The 16,612-nt window shown below is 42.3% G+C and overlaps 1 protein-coding gene across 28 annotated transcripts in view; it reads left to right on the top strand.

Moving 5' to 3' along the window:
• The first annotated feature begins 2,170 nt into the window (after nt 1-2,170).
• Nucleotides 2,171-16,612, top strand: part of MIPOL1 (mirror-image polydactyly 1) — a 363,261-nt gene continuing 348,819 nt past the window's right edge. For 6 of the 28 annotated variants that reach the window (XM_055360794.2, XM_055360795.2, XM_055360791.2 and 3 more), the window contains exon 1: nt 2,550-2,728. The gene's annotated coding sequence lies outside the window, so the exon portion shown is untranslated. Of the gene's footprint in view, nt 2,729-16,612 lie in introns of all 28 variants that reach the window. The other 22 variants (XM_055360779.2, XM_055360778.2, XM_055360781.2 and 19 more) reach the window with 9 other exon arrangements.

Here is a 16,612-nt window from a genome sequence, read left to right as displayed (position 1 = left end):
GATTACATTCCATGTATGTCCAACTACAATTCTTTTCTGAGGCTTGCCCGCCTCTTCCCTCAGATTTTGGACTCACTAAAAGTCCACAACTGCATGAGCCATTTCCTTACAATAAATCACTGTCCCTCTCTCTATGTAGTCTCTGTGTATACACACATATCCTGTTGGTTCTGTTTCTCTGGAGAACCCTGATTAATACATATGGTATTCTCAGCTACTTGTGTGCCTAATTGTTATTCATTATTTCATTTCCAGAACTGATCAGTGTGTGACACATTGCAGGAGCCCAATATTTATAGATTTGAGAATATTAATGATCTGACATTAACAGACTTGACAATGTTAATAATATGACATTCTTTTTCTCCCTGTAACGAAAGAGTGGTTCATTTTCTTCTTCTCATCTTCATCCATATTTCTGTAAAAGCCCAGCTTATATGAGATATGAGGACATAGACAATATCTTTGATAATCATTTTGAGAAAAGAAAAAAGCTCTAATTTATCTCTTTCATTTCTTATAGACAGGCAACTGTTAGAACAATAGAAAATGAAGAAATGGATATGTTGGTTATGGTGGTGGTGGAGGGGAGTAGGGGAAAACTTACCTGTTGTGGTATCAAAAGTTTAGGGAAAGAACATTAATGAGTTACTTCAGGTATGTTGGGGAAAAAGGAAAAAGAATAGGGAGAATTAGTCCTAATGTTTGAACTCACTGCATAAAACAGAGAGAGAGAGAGAGAGAGAAAATCAGCTTACTAAAAGGAAAGAAAATATGAGGTTTCTCTTTATCCCGGAGACTGTAAGCACCCAGATAATGGGCTTTAAAAAAAGGAGGAAATGAACTTTACTCAATGAAAAATATTATAATTTTTCTCTAAATTTATTCTACTAATTCATTACATGGTTTGAATGTTCTCATTGTGGTAGTCACTATCCTGCTTTATTTCTTATTTCCTAGCCAGGAAAATCAACTTTTTCCTTTGTTTTACACATAATTTGATTTGGCCCTAAGCCTTTGCACAAGCTATATACTTCCTGATTGGAGTATTTACTCTATAAACTGTACACTCTTTGTTTTTGTCTCATAGATTTTTATGGTACTTTATGTTCATAAATATGATTCAAATCCTGACTGAAGTAAAGCAAAAAAGAAAAAAGCATTTCAAAGCTGAATCTGTAACAAACTTCTTGAGAACACTGTCTGTTCATTACAGCATACATAACGAAAATTTTGTGAATATTATAACCTCTGTTGTTCCAAGTTAATTTACATCCAACTTTTCCATTTTGTTAGTTTTCACAGCATCATGCTCTGTCCCCCAGGCTGGGGTGCAGTGGCGCCAGCCATCGTAGCTTATTGCAGCCTCCACCTCTGGGGCTCAAGCGATTCTCCCACCTCAGCCTCCCTAGTAGCTGGGACTACGGGTATGCACCATCATGCCCAGCTAATTTTTTTGATTTTTAATAAAGTCAAGGTCTCGCCATGTTGTCCAGGCTGGTCTCGAACTCCTGGGCTCAAGCGATCCCACTGCCTCAGCCTTCCAAAGTGTTGGGACTACAGGCGTAAGCCACCGCGCCCGGCCTTTTTCAGTTTTTTAAACTCTCTTCTGTACATTTACTAAAGGATAAGTTCCTTTCATTAACTTTAACCACAAATTTAGGAACCCGTCAGCATCTCATATTATGCCTATTCTCCGGGGTGTATTAAAAAATATTATTGCTCATTACTCAGCACCCAGAAGAGTACCTGGCACATGGTATGTGGTCACTAAGTATTTGGTGTCTGAAGGAATCATGAGTAACAGGAGTTAAAGTGACATTTATAAAAGCAATTCTGAACTATGGAACAAAAAACCCAAATTTAAATTACTAGCAGTTAATTATACCATTCTTAGTTCACCGGAGGTAGGCCAATTGAAAACTTTGGACATTTTTAAATTCTGTAAGGTTTAACATTTTTTCTTAGAGGATTCACATATCGTAATCTCATCCAGCACTTCAGTCAAAAAAAAAAAAAAAAAAAAAAAGTCACCAGCTCCAAGGTTTTAGTGTGAAACGTTCTTTGGCCAGGATCTAGATAGTACTTTTGCTCACTCAACCGGAGCCCGATCTGGTGCCATTTTCACTCGACCGCCGCTTCGAAACACGCCCCTCCCACCTCTCATCCCAAACCACACACAAAGAAGGAAAGCACAACTTCGACAGGTCCTGGGAAAACTCGACGAGGCCAAGTATGAGGCCACAAGACACCGTTTTTAGTTCCGCGTTCTCCCTCTTCTAGTCCTATTAGGTTTTGTCCAGACAACGTTTTGCTCTTTCAGAAGAGAAAGAGCGTTGTGCGCTCGTCGTCTTGGATTCGACAACCATAAGCGTCCCGTTAGGGCAGCCACCGCAGCCGACTAAGTTCGACTACTTTCTCTCCGAACTCCTCCTAGGCCTTCTTCCCAAGTTCTCTTTTTCTCCTGGAGGCCCCGCCTCGCGGCCCGGCAGCGCGGCACGCGCATGCCCGGTGCGCGCCGCCTGCGCTCTCCCCTGCGGCGCGCCGCCGCCGCCCCGTAGGCCCTCGCGCGCCGCCCCGCTCCTCCGCCGGATCGTCTGTGGGTGAGTCTCGAGCCAGGAGGCTCTGAGGCAGTGGCGATTGGCTGACGCGGTGGCTGCGCACTCGGCCTGAGAAACTCGGCGAGCGAGCAGTGTCGACTCCCCGGGCTATGCCAGGCGCATCTCAGGTAAACGGTTGGGCAGGGAGGTTTGGGCAACGGAGAATGATAGTGGTGGGCACAGATCAGCCCTGGAGTTTTCGGCCGCAGACTTTTCCTTGGAGAAGGAGAAGGGGCCGCGCGGAGTCTGTACTTAGTGAATGCTGACCCCGCGTGGCCGGGAGTGATGGGGCTCTCTCGAAGGTCAGTGTCGTGGGGTCCTCAGGTGGCAGACAGCTCTTTCTGGGTATGGTTTTGGTATTGTCTCCAGTTTCCTAATACTGGACCTGAGCAGCTGAGCATTTATTCAAGGGTGTATTTTTTTTTTTTGTTTTTTTTCCCTTAAGTCGCGGTTAGTCAGAAGGTTCCAGTCCTCGCTCAACCTCTGATCGACTCTGTGCCCATGAGAGAGTCGTTTTATATTTCATTTCTCACACGTGGAAGTGTGGGCGAAGAATGAGGGGCGTCTTTAAGCGCGCTGAGCCACGCTGTAAAAAGATAGTTAGAATTTTTTTTTTTTTTTTTGGTTCACAATGTCCCTGGACCTGGTGCAACGTTTGGGAAGCATTTTAAGCTCTATGGATGGAGGGAACAAGACAGCCGCATTATTAGACAAGGATGGTAGAAAGGAACAACTTTCCACAAACACACGCGTTTGGAAAAGCTCCTTTGAGCATTTTATGCAGGTTAAATCACAGTGGTAGTAGATAGAAATAAGCCAAAACAAAGGGCCAAACAAAACTACATTTCAAGGAGGTGTTTTTTTCTTCCCCAGATAACTTGAATATACTATCACAAATTATTGTCGTTTCAAAGTTTTTCCTTGTGATGTGGTATGGAGTTAATCTAAAATGACAATTACATAATCATTCTATGCAATCGTATGCCAATAAAATTAATTAAAACAGTTTAATTTTTAATGTGAGGAATAGGAATCAAGACATGTCATTGATGGGAGGTAATGATGGCAATCAGCAAAATGAATGGGAGATGTATACAATTTTCCTTCAAAGGAGTAGAGTTTATAGAGATATTTTTATTGCGTTAATATTTAAAGTATAAAGACATACAGAAAAGTGCATGAATCGTAAGTGTACAGCTCGGTGAATTTTCACAAAGTGTAAATACCCATGTATCCAGTATCTAGATCAGGAAAGAGCATTATTGCATCCTGGAAGCCCCACTTCATGGTTCCAAAGGTAATCATTATCTGGACTTCCAACATTATCAATGAATTTCACCTATTATTTACTTTATATAAATGGAGTAATATGGTATTTAGTCCTTAGTTTCTGATTTTTGCTCAATATTTTATTTGTGAGATTTATTCAAGTTATGTAGCAGTTTGTTATTCTCATGCTCTATGTATAGTATTTCTAGTTTTTGGCTATTACCAATAGGGCTGCTATAAAGATTTTTAGAAATATTTTGATGAAATTATGTATACTTTTTTTTTCTTCTTTTTTTTGAGATGGAGTCTCGCTCTGCCACCAAGGCTGGAGTGCAGTGGCGCGATCTCGGCTTACTGCAACCTCCGCCTCCCGGGATCAAGCAATTCTCCTGTCTCAGCCTCCTGAGTAGCTGGGACTACAGGTGCCTACCACCACGCCTGGCTAAGTTTTGTATTTTCAGTAAAGACAGGGTTTCACCTTGTTGGTCAGGCTGGTCTCGAACTCCTGACCTCAGCTGATCCACCTGCCTCAGCATTCCAGAGTGCTGGGATTACAGGTGTGAACCACCGCGCCTGGCCATATGTACATTTTTATTGTGTATATGCCTACTAGAAAATTACTGTGTTACAGGATAGGCAGATGTGTGTTTGTGGTATACACTACTGAAAAGTTTTTCATATTGTGTCGATTTATACTTCAGTGGCAGCTTGAGAATTCTGGTTCCTCCAAATGCTTGCAACATTTCACACTGTCTTTTTCATTTTAGCCATTCTAGTAGGAATATAGTGACATAACATTAGGGTTTTCCCATAATTTCCCTAATGACTGATGGTATTGAACACATATTCATGTGTTTACTGGCATTTGGATATCCTCTATTTCTGTAAGGGACCAGACAATAAGTGTAGGCAGCCCTCGCTTTGTAGAGTTTCAGTTAACCAAGTAATGTGTGAAGCTCGGACTACCTGTATTTTAGGTTGTACAGGCTGTACAGTCTCTGTTACACATTCTTTTCTGTTTTTTTCCTCTTTACTTTGTTCCCAACCCTTTAAAAATGTAAAAACCATTCTTAGCTCATGGGTTATACAAAAACAGTTGTTAAAAGATAACTTTAGGCACATGGAAATTTTAGAGTTTATATGAGCATTCAGCAATTTCATAAATTGGGTATCACCAGACCACAAGTTATTCAAGACTCCACCAAGAGGGTGTGAGGGGAAAACGTTTATAAGGTGTTTATGGAAACAGAAAATATTTGATTGGTAACAGTGGAATGTCTCTAGTTAGAAGTTGTTTGGTGGTTTCTGATTGATTAAACTCAAGTTTAGTTTTACTGTTTACATTGAGTTGGGTTTTGGTTTGTTTACATAGGAACCCAAAGTGCTGGAGCTGTCTCAACCTAATGGTTTCCCAGTTAGTTGTGTTTTTTTTTTTTAACACAGTCCTCTGGCTGGATTTGAGTTGTGGGCCATAGTGTACTAACCCCTGCTCTATTGAAAAATGTTTGTTCAATCTTTTGCCAATTGGTTGGATGTGAAATCAGTAACTGAGATGGGCTATATTAGAGAAATATAGATCCATAATACTATATCTATCTATCTATCTATGTGTGTGTGTGTGTGTGTGTGTATATATATATATATATATATTTTTTTTTTTTTTTTTTTTTTGAGACAAGGTGTACCTCTGTCACCCAGGCTGGAGTGCAGTGGGGTGATCTCGGTTCACTGCAGCCTCTGCCTCCTGGGCTGAAGTGATCCTCTCACCTCGGCTTCCCAAGTAGCTAGGGTTACAGGCACACACCACCATGCCCAGGCTAATTTTAATATTTTTTTGTGGAGATGGGGTTTACCATGTTGCCCAGGCTGGTCTTAAACTCCTGAGCTCAAGTGATCCTCCTTCCTCAGCCTCCCTAAATGCTGGGATTACAGGCACAAGCCACCACACCTGGCCAGTATTGTAAAGCAGCATGTGTTATAGTGTTTTGGTGTTGAATTTCAGGTCTCTAAACATACTTTATTTGGTTTACCAGTTTTACCTTAAGACTAATTAGAGGCCAGTTTGATTCTTGTCTGAATTGTTTTTACTTCTCCCACTTTCTCCTCACCCTGTAAATCTGAAGAACAAAAGACAGGTAAGAAGTGAGAAAAGAAAGAAGAGACAGTCTTTCTTTGATATTATTTAAAAGGCTAGGAAAGAAAAGGATGAATGTCTAGACAGTTCTGGATAGTTTGAGTAAAAATATGTAAAAATATATAATATACTTATTGTAATATTTTTTTTTTTTTTTTTTTTTGAGACGGAGTCTGGCTCTGTCGCCCAGGCTGGAGTGCAGTGGCGCAATCTCAGCTCACTGCAAGCTCCGCCTCCCGGGTTCACGCCATTCTCCTGCCTCAGCCTCCCGAGTAGCTGGGACTACAGGCGCCCGCCACTACGCCCGGTTAATTTTTTGTATTTTTAGTAGAGACGGGGTTTCACCATGTTAGCCAGGATGGTCTCGATCTCCTGACCTCGTGATCCGCCCGCCTCGGCCTCCCAAAGTGCTGGGATTACAGGCGTGAGCCACCGCGCCCGGCCTGTAATATTTTGAGGTGCGTTTTGTCCTTTGAGCTGTTCCATCTTGGGTTTTCTGACATTTTTATCTAGTGATTGAGTACACTCATGATATAGGAAGTAATAGCCATTGACTTGGGCCGTGAAGCTCAACTGTGACACCTCTTCCCAGGATGAAGGCCCTTTCTTCCTTAAATGTCTCTTTGGGCTGCCCAGTTCATCTTTTACTCTTGGCCCCCTGCCTTTTGCTCAGTATTGCCCAAAATTTTACTTTAATACCATTCAGCCCACCATCCATGTTAACATTTTTAGCTAACACTTTCCAGGTTTTTGTTGTTGTTCTTGTTGTTGCTTTTAGAAACAGGATCTTGCTCTGTCACTCAGGCTGGAGTACAGTGGTGCAATCATAGCTCACTGTAACCTTGACCTGGGGTCAAGCTGTCTTCCCTGCTGCAACCTCCCAAGTAGATAGGACTGCAGGTGCTCAACATCACACCTAGCTATTTTGTTTTCTGTTTTTGTTGAGACAGAGTCTACCTTTGTTGTCCGGGCTAGTATCCAACCCCTGGCCTCAGGTCCTCCTGCCTCGACCTCCCAAAGTGCCAGGATTACAGGCATTAGCCACTGCACCAGCCCCTTTCTTGTTTTTAAGTAATTTATAGAAGTGAATTTAGTGCACATTTAGATATATGCTAATACTAATGAAGGGTGTGAGGGTAATTTCATCAGTGTGATCCTTTCTTTGATATGTATAATTGTTTTTTTTAGTCTTACTTGATTGTTATGCAGATAGATTTAAGAGGGGCCTCACCTTCCACTATCAATTCATTGCAGTTAAGTAAGCTTTTCTCATATAGAAATTCTGGATCCAGTACATACTGCATTTCATTACACACACACACACACACACACACACACAAACACACACACAATGACTAATGTAAATACCTTCCTGCTTTATAAGTCCCACACAAAGCAATTGTGTTCATATGCAGTGTTTTTTATGGCACTCCTTGAATCAGCTTGGAGTCACTACAAATTATTATGGGTAATAAAGGGCATGTGCCAGTAGAAGGGATTCTCAGACAAGGGAGTCCCCTCCCTCCAGGGCTTCAGACTTCATAAGGGAGCAAATAGGGAATTTATGTGGCACAAATATGTAATTTCTACCATCATCCTTAGGTGATGCTTTCATATTAGTAAGGATGTATTTGTGAGTCCAGTTGTAGTCATTAGCTTCCGACCGTACCTTCTCCCCTGCATATTGCCTGCACTACGTTGCCATTGTTGACTTCTGGGACAATTTTCCAGGATTTCATTACTAACAAACCTTGCCTTTTCTGGTTGCAGTTTTTAGATACTTTATTTAGGTTACATTTAATCTTGTTTACCATATTTAGGGTGACTGTGTGTTCAAGGTGAATGTATTTGTCTATTGCTTATTTGTTGCTTTTATAATTTATTTCCAGCAAATCTTATTACTAGTACGTCCAGCTACCTGGGACTGGGGATGGGCAGATGACTCACTTTCACTTGCAACTTCACGTACCATCTAGAGATGGCTTTAGGGTTGATGAGAGAAAAAGAGATAATGCACAAGATTAATCAATTGTAGCTGCTTTTGTCAGCATTGTATTATTATTCTCTCTATTGGATTTATTAGATTTTGAGACTGTCATAAAGAGAAGATAGAACTGTTTTAGAGCATTAATTACAAAAACAGTTTACTGTAGTGGAAAGAGCACTGGGCATAAGAGCAAAATAAGTGTGGCTCACTACCTGTTTGTTTTAACTTTTCCTGGAACTCAGCTTTCTTTTGTGAAATGAGGCATTTTGATGAAGTATCTCTAATCTCTGGTAATCTTTTTCAAAAGACTGCCAAGAGACCGTAGGGGTCATTTAGGCTACCTTCTCAGTTTAGTCACATAATTACTAGAACCTATTTTTTTTCTCATTTTTATTCCAGTTGCTTTTTCCATTATACTACCTGTGATAGGGAGCCTTCTAAAATGACCTTGGTGTTCACTCTTGTGTAGTTCCTTCCTCTTGAGGGTGAACTAGACCTAGAGGCACACTTCTACTAGAATATGGCAAAAATGGTGTGATGTCACTTCTCAGATTAGATTACAAAATCTGTGACTTCCCTTTTTGCTGGCACTCTGTTGCTCACTCACCTTGAGGAAGTCAGCTGTCATGTTGTGAACTGACCTGTGAAAAGGCCCACCTGTCAAGGAACTGAAGGGGACCTCCAGCCAGTAAGGAACTGAGGTTCTCAGTCTAAAAAACCTCAGGCATTTATTTATTTATTTATTTGAGATGGAGTCTCACTCTGCCGCCCAGGCTGGAAAGCAGTGGTGCGATCTTGGCTCACTGCAACCTCCGCCTCCCGGGTTCAAGCAATTCTCCTGCCTCAGCCTCCCAAGTAGCTGGGACTGCAGGCACATGCCACCACGCCCAGCTAATTTTTTATATTTTTAGTAGTGACAGGGTTTCACCACGTTAGCCAGGATGGTCTTGATCTCCTGACCACGTGGTCCGCCCACCTTGGCCTCTCAAAGTGCTGGGATTACAGACGTGAGCCACTGCACCCAGCCCCCTCAGGGATATTAATCCTGCCAGCGACCACCGAGAGAGTTTGGAAGCAGATCCTCTCCCTGTTGAACATTGAGATGACTGCACCCCTGGCTGACACTTTGATTCCAGCCTTTTGAGAGACCCTGGGCTGGAGGACTTAGCTAAGCAACACTCAATTTCTGATTTTTAGCAACGGTGAGATTGCAAATGTGTATTGTTTTAAGCTGTTGAATTTGGGTTTAATGTGTTAAGTAGTGATACGGTTTGCCTGTGTCCCCACGCAAATCTCATCTTGAATTGTAGCTCCCGTAATTCCTTCATGTTGTGGGAGGGATCCAGTGGAAGACAATTGAATCACAGGGGCGGTTTCTCTCATACTGTTCTCATGGTAGTGAATAAGTCCATGAGATGTGATGGTTTTATAAGGGGAAACCCCTTTTGCTTGGCTTTCATTCTTTTTTGCTGCCGCCATGTGAGATGTGCCTTTCACCTTTCACGATGATTGTGAGGCCTCCCAAGCCACGTGGAACTGCGAGCCCATTAAACCTCTTTCTTTTGTAAATTGCCTGGTCTCAAGTATGTCTTTATTAGCAGCGTGAAAACGGACTAACACAGTAAACAGACTAACACAGTAAATGGACTAGTACAGTAGAGTGGGGTGCTGCTGAAAAGATACCTGAAAATGTGGAAGTGACTTTGAAACTGGGTAACAAGCAGAGGCTGGAATAGTTTTGAGGGCTCAGAAGAAGACAGGAAAATGTGGGAAAGTTTGGAACTTCCTGGAGACTTATTGAATGGCTTTGCCCAAAATGCTGATAGACAATAAAGTCTAGGCTGAGGTGGTCTCAGATAGAAATGAGGAACTTGTTGAGAACTGTAGCAAAAGCAAAGAGACTGGCGGCATTTTGCTCCTGCCCCAGAGATTTGTGGAACTTGAACTTGAGAGAGATGATTTAAGATATCTGATGGAATAAGTTTTTTGTTTTTTTTTTTTTGAGACGGAGTTTTGCTTTTATTGTCCAGGCTGGGGTGCAGTGACACGATCTCAGTTCACTGCAACCTCCACCTCTGGGTTCAAGTGATTCTCCTGCTTCAGCCTCCTGAGTAGCTGGGATTACAGGCACGCAGTACCACGCCCAACTAATTTTTTGTATTTTTAGTAGAGATGGGATTTCATCATGTTGGCCAGGCTGGTCTGGAACTCCTCCTGACCTCAGGTGATCCACCCACCTCGGCCTCCCAAAGTGCAGGGATTACAGGTATAAGCCACTGCACCCAGCCAGTGGAAGAAATTTTTAAGCAACAAAGCTTTCAAGAGGTGACATGGCTGCTGTTAAACACATTCAGTTTTTTTTTTTTAATACGTTAAGTTCTAGGGTACATGTACACAAAGTGCAGGTTTGATACATAGGTATACGTGTGCCATGTTGGTTTGCTGCATCCATCAACTCATCATTTACATTGGGTGTTTCTCCAAATGCTGTCCCCCGCCAGCTCCCCATCCCCCAACAGGCCCCGGTGTGTGATGTTGCCTACCCTGTGTCCAAGTGATCTCATTGTTCAGTTCCCACCTATGAGTGAGAACTTGCGGTGTTTGGTTTTCTGTCCTTGTGATAGTTTGCTCAGAATGATGGTTTCCAGCTTCATCCATGTCCCTGCAAAGGACATGATCTCATGCTTTTTTATGGCTGCATAGTATTCCATGGTGTAAATGTGCCACATTGTCTTAATCCAGTCTATCATTGTTGGACATTTGGGTTGATTCTGAGTCTTTGCTATTGTGAATAGTACCATATAAACATACATGTGCCTGAAACACATTCAGTTTTATAAGGGAAGCAGAGCATAAAAGTTCAGAAAATTTGCAACCTGACCCTGCAGTTGAAAAGAAAAACCCATTTTCTGAGGAGAAATTCAAGCCAGCTGTAGAAATTTGCCTAAGTAACAAGGAGCCAAATGTTCATCCCCAAGACAATGGGGAAAATGTCCCTAGGGTATGTCAGAGGTCTTCATGGCAGCCCCTCCCATCATAGGCCCAAAGGCCTAGGAGGAAAAAATGGTTTCATGGACCAAGCTCAGGGTCCCCATGCTATGTCTAAGGACTTGGTACCCTGTGTCCCAGACACACCAGCCTTGGCTGAAAGGGTCCAATGTAGAGCTCAGGCCATGGCTTCAGAGTGCGCAGGCCCGAAACCTTGGAAGCTTCCATGTGATGTTGAGCCTGTGAGTGCACCGAAGTCAAGAACTGGCGTTTGCAAATCTTCGCCTAGATTTCAGAGGATATATGGAAATGCCTGGATATCCAGGCAGAAGTTTGCTACAGGGATGGGGCCCTCATGGAGAACTTCTGGTAGGGCAGTGCATAAGGGAAATGTGGGATTGGATCCCCCACACAAAGTCCCTACTGGAGCACTGCCTAGTGGAACTGTGAGAAGGGGGCCACCATCCTCCAGACCCCAGAATGGTGGATCCACTGACAGCTTGCACCATGCTCCTGGAAAAGCCTCAGACACTCAACACTGACACGTGAAAGCAGCTGGGAGGGAGGCTGTACCCTGCAAAGCCACAGGGGCAGAGCTGCCCAAGATGTAGGAACCCACCTCTTGCATCAGTGTGACCTGGATATGAGACGTGGAGTCAAAGGAGATAATTTTGGAGCCTTAAGATTTGACTGCCCTGCTGGATTTTGGACTTGCATTGGGCCTATGGCCCCTTCATTTTGGTCAATTTCTCCCATTTGGAATGGCTGTATTTATCCAATGCCTGTACCTCCATTGTATCTAGGAACTAACTTGCTTTTGATTTTACAGGCTCACAGGTGGAAAAGACTTGCCTTGTCTTGGATGAGACTTAGGGCTGTCGACTTTTGAGTTAATGCTGAAATGAGTTAAGACTTTGGGGGATTGTTGGGAAGGCATGATTGGTTTTGAAATGTTAGGACATGAGATTTGGGAGGAACCAGGGGCGGAATGATATGGTTTGGCTGTGTTCCCACTCAAATCTCGTCTTGAATTGTAGCTCCCATAATTCCCTCATGTGGTGGAAGGGACCCAGTGGGAGATACTTGAATCATGGGGGCAGTTCCCCCATACTGTTCTCCTGGTAGTGAATAAGTCCAGGTGAGTTCTGATGGTTTTATAGAACCCTTTTGCTTGGCTTTCATTCTCTCCTGCCACTGCCATGTGAAATGTGCCTTTTACCTTCCATGATGATTGTGAGGCCTCTCGATTCATGTGGAACTGTGAGTCTGTTAAACCTCTTTCTTTTGTAAATTGCCTAGTCTTGGGTATGTTTTCATCAGCAGTGTGAAAACAGACTAATATAGGTAGCAATAGACAACTACACTATTCATTAATATCAGAAAAGCTTTAATCTGTTTTTATCAGTTTAAACTTATTTGAGGACATGATATTATTATTATTATTATTATTTTTTGAGATGGAGTCTCTCTCTGTTGCTCAGGCTGGAGTGCAGTGGCACGATGTTGGCTCACTGCAACCTCTGCCTCCCAGGTTCATGCGATTCTTGTGCTTCAGCCTCCCGAGTAGCTGGGATTACAGGCATGTGCCATCATGCCTGGCTAATTTTTGTATTTTTAGTAGAGATGGGGTTTTACCACATTGGCCAGGCTGGTTTTGAACTCCTGACCTCAGGTGATCTACCCACCTCAGCCTCCCAAAGTGCTGGCATTACAGGTGTGAGCCACCATGCCAGGCTGAGGGCATACTATTTTTATATCTTGAAAAACCAATTATTAACAGTTTTAACTATAAATCCCATACTTGTTTTTGGTTATAATTTAATTGCTAGGTGTTTGTTTTATTTCTAAGCTGGCAACGTAAAGAAATTATAACTTTGAAGGATTGATTTGGTGTTTTTTTATAGTAGATGACCAATATGACATGTTTACCTTAGATCTGCTTTAGGCTGTTGGCATGAGCATCTCTGATTCAGATATTGGCTGCATTGAAAGCATTTTTAATTTAGATTTTATACTATTTTGGATGCATATAGTCAGGTAATCTATTCTTGTTATGAATTTGCAGTTCTGTGTTAGGATGGTTTGATTATGTATAAATAGTACTTGGAGAATGACTTTTAATATGCTTGGTTTTATAAGTTTTGGAAGCTGCTTGAGTACAAGAAGAATCGTTTTACTGGAATCCTTAATGCTGTGTATTATTTTATTGTCTATTGAAGCATACCAGTTTCCTATCTTCATAGTTTTGAGGATTTTACTGCTGAGTAACAAGTTTTGAAAAGCAGAAAAAATAAATAAATGAAAATATAAATAAATAATATAGAGAAATTAACTTTTAGAAAACATAGATCAATTAATGTAGATAGTATAGATCAATTAACTTTTAGAAAACATAGCAAGTAATACATGAAAAGTATATAAAACATACATGGACAGTTTAATGAATGAATAAAAAGTGAGCACCCATGTAGCCACCGTCAAAATATTTTTGTTTTTTAATTTTTTTGAGACAGGGTCTCACTATGTCACCCAGGCTACAGTGCAGTGGCACAGTCTCGGCTCACTGCAACCTCTGCCCCCTGGGTTCAAGTGATTCTCCTGCCTCAGCCTCCTGCGTAGCTGGGATTACAGGTTCATTCCACCATGCCCGGCTAATTTTTGTATTAGTAGAGATGGGGATTCACCATGTTGGTCAGGCTGGTCTCAAACTCCTGTTGTCAAGTGGTCTTCCCGCCTCAGCCTCCCAAAGTGGTGGGATTACAGGCATGAGCCACTGTGCCTGGCCTTGTCACTCTACTTCTGGCATTATCATTATGCAAAATCATAGTGCAGTGATCAAAACCAGAACACTAATATTGTGGTTTCACTGAGTAATTCACTAAATATTGCATAAATTTGAATAAGTTGAATAAAATTACAAAATATAATTTAATTAATAATACTACTTATTAAACTGTAAACTTTATCTACATATCACTAGATTTTCTGTAAATGTTCTTTTCCTATTCTAGGAACTAATCCAGAGCTGATGTTATATTTAGTTGTTATGTTTCCAGTGTCTTTTCCTATTTGTGACTTCTTTCTATTTTGATATAGCTATGTCAGCTTTCTTTTGATTAATCTGTGCATAGATTTGGATTTTTAAAAATCCAGTGGGACATCTCTGTCTTCCAGTTGGAGCATTTGGCAATTGTGTGATTTCATCCCTTTGTATTTTTTATTATTGCCTTTTTTCTTAACCTTTTGTTATTTTAGAAATTATATAATATAAGGCTGGGCATGGTGGCTCAACCCTGTAATCCCAGCACTTTGGGAGGCTGAGGCAGGAGGATCACGTGAGGTCAGGAGATTGAGACCAGCCTGGCCAACATGGTGAAACCCCGTCTCTACTAAAAAATACAAAAATTACCTGGGCATGGTAGCGCTCGCCTGTAATCCCAGCTACTCCATAGACTGAGGCAGGAGAATCGCTTGAACCCAGGAGGCGGAGGTTGCAGTGAGCTGAGATCACGTCGCTGTACTCCATCCTGGGTGACAGAGCAAGACTCCGTCTCAAAACAGAAAAGAAAAGAAATTAGATAATATATACACATGGTTTTCGTTTATTTGCTTATTTGAGACAGAGTTTCACTCTGTTGCCCAGGCTGGAGTACAGTGGTGCAAACGTGGCTCACTGCAGCCTTGACCTCCTGGGCTCAAGCAGTCCTCCCACCTCAGCCTCCCAAGTAGCTGGGACTACAAGTGTGCCACCACACCTGGCTAATTTTTAATTTTTTTTTTTTTTTTGGTAGACATGAGGTCCCCCTATGTTGCCCAGACTAGTCTTAAACTCTGCTCCTTAAGCGATCCTCCCACCTTGGCCTCTCAAAGTACTGATTACTGGTGTGAGCCACTGCACCCTGCCAAATGGATGTGCTCTATTGTTTTGTAGCTTCCCTCTTTAATTTAATAATATCTTGTACGTGTGTGTTTTTGAAAAACGCTCAAACTGTGTTTCCCTCTTCTCTCACAGCACACTAATCAATGTGGAAGACTTCTGTGACTAAATGTCAGGGAGTTTTTCCCCACCAACAAGCAGTGGACACCAACTGGATATCCCCCAATTCAATTCTGACACTGTGTACTTGGAGATAGTCTCAGAACCCACAGGTTGGGTGCCCACTCCCCAAGACTGCCCCATCGCCCCACTTTTTTTTTTAATGGCTCATCCCTTTTGACACCAGTCACAAGTTAGGGTTTCCATTACCTTCTCTTTAGTTTTGATTAAATTGCTGGAGCGGCTCACAGAACTCAGGGAAAGTCATTTAGTGGTTATTTATAAAGGATGTTTAATCGCCCATTGGGTTCTTCCTGTTCACTGCACAGTCAAAGCCAATTCACTGAGACTATGCTGTTGCAGTAGAGAGGTTTATCAATGCAGAACTAGCCAAGTAGATGGACTGGCGGGATTCCTCTAATCAGTCTCCTTTAGGCTTGAAGATTAGGTGGGCAGGGGGCTAGAGAATGAGTTTTGCTGACGCGATGAAATCATAGGGATATGGAGAATGTGTGTGCTGAGTTGGCCTCTCAGTGGGGGCCGCAGGACTGGTTGAGTCATCTAAAGGAGCAATAGGGAAAGTCACAAACCTTGTGACCTCTGGCCACATGACTGCTGACAGCAAGGGATTATAGAAAGGCAAGCGAGATGGCAATGTCTGGTTATCATTTAACTACAGCTACATTGTAGCAGAATTTAGGTCTCTCCTATAATCCTAATTCTGTGGCCTTTCATTAGTTTTACAAAAGTGGTGTTGGTACCTGAATAAGTAGGGTTTCATTTTAGGCAGGTAGTATTATCATTCCTGCTTCAAAATTAAACTATAAACTAAATTTCTGCCATGATTATCTTGGCCTACACCCAGGAAAGGTGAGTACAGCCAGCCTGAGAAGCTAGAAGCAAGATGGAGTCAGCCATGCTTGATTTCCTTCACTGTCATAATCTTTGCAAAGGCTGTTTCAGATGTTACAAAGGATAAAGATGAAAACAAGCATAGGAGATGAGGAGGCAGAGCAAGATGATGGAATAGAAAGCTCCACTGCCCACCCACCCCCCCACCCCCCAGACAAGGACACCAAGTTAACTATCTACACAGAAAAAGAACACTTTCATGAGAGCCAAAAATCAAGTGAGCACACATACTACCTGGTTTTAACTTCATATTGCTGAAAGAGGTACTGAAGAGATCAAAAAACAATCCTAAGTCACTGCCACTGCTTCCCCACTCCCAGCAGGGGTGGCATAGTGCAGAGAGTTTCTCTGGGAACGGGGAGAGAAAACACAACAATTATGAAACATTGAACTCAGTACTGTCCTGTTAGGGCAGAAAGGAAAAGCAGACCAGACTCAGCTGATGCCCACCCACGGAGGGAACATTTAAAGCAGCCCTAGCCAGAGGGGAATTGCTGATCCCAGTGGTCCAAATTTGAGTGCCTTCAAACCTTGCCACTGAGGTCTGCAGCACTCTATGTCTCCATATAAACTTGAAAGGTAGTCTAGGCCATAAGGACTGCAACTCTTAGGAGAGTTCTAGTGCTAAACTAGGCCCAGAAACAGTGGACTGTGGTTGGGGGGCATGTGACATACTGAGACACCAG

This window comes from Gorilla gorilla, chromosome 15, assembly GCF_029281585.2.
Source record: "Gorilla gorilla gorilla isolate KB3781 chromosome 15, NHGRI_mGorGor1-v2.1_pri, whole genome shotgun sequence".
In the NCBI taxonomy this organism is placed as follows: Eukaryota; Metazoa; Chordata; class Mammalia; order Primates; family Hominidae; genus Gorilla; species Gorilla gorilla.
Note: the sequence above shows the minus strand (reverse complement) of the source record. Positions and strands in the feature narration are given on the sequence as shown.